Source organism: Sinocyclocheilus anshuiensis, unplaced genomic scaffold (assembly GCF_001515605.1).
Source record: "Sinocyclocheilus anshuiensis isolate Anshui unplaced genomic scaffold, SAMN03320099.WGS_v1.1 scaffold3306, whole genome shotgun sequence".
Classification (NCBI taxonomy): Eukaryota; Metazoa; Chordata; class Actinopteri; order Cypriniformes; family Cyprinidae; genus Sinocyclocheilus; species Sinocyclocheilus anshuiensis.
Genome location: NW_015538396.1, coordinates 5,414 through 5,798, shown reverse-complemented (window position 1 = coordinate 5,798; position 385 = coordinate 5,414). Strand labels below are relative to the sequence as shown.

At 30.9% G+C, this 385-nt stretch overlaps 1 protein-coding gene across 1 annotated transcript in view; it reads left to right on the top strand.

Moving 5' to 3' along the window:
• Positions 1–385, top strand: part of LOC107683770 (nicastrin-like) — a 12,364-nt gene that overhangs the window by 8,149 nt on the left and 3,830 nt on the right. The window lies entirely within an intron of this gene.

Sequence of the window (385 nt, the reverse complement as noted above, 5' to 3'; positions counted from 1 at the left end):
TCACACTCACACACTCTCACACACACACACACACACACACACATCATTAGACACAGAACACACGACTAGACTCGTTGCAAAATAACAAAAGATAAGAAGTCTTGTTTTCTGAGAAATGTATCAAAATGAATTGTGGTTTGTGCTTAACATGAGAATAAATATAAGATGGAACAATAAATGTTTCCCCTTTGAATTAAGTATATATATATATATATATATATATATTAATATATTTATAGTTTGTTTACATACTATATGTGACTCTGAACCACAAAACCAGTCATAAGGGTCAATTTTTTTTATTTTTACATCATCTGAAAGCTGAATAAGCTCTCCATTGATGTGTGGTTTGTTAGGATTGGACAATATTTGGCTGAGATACAAC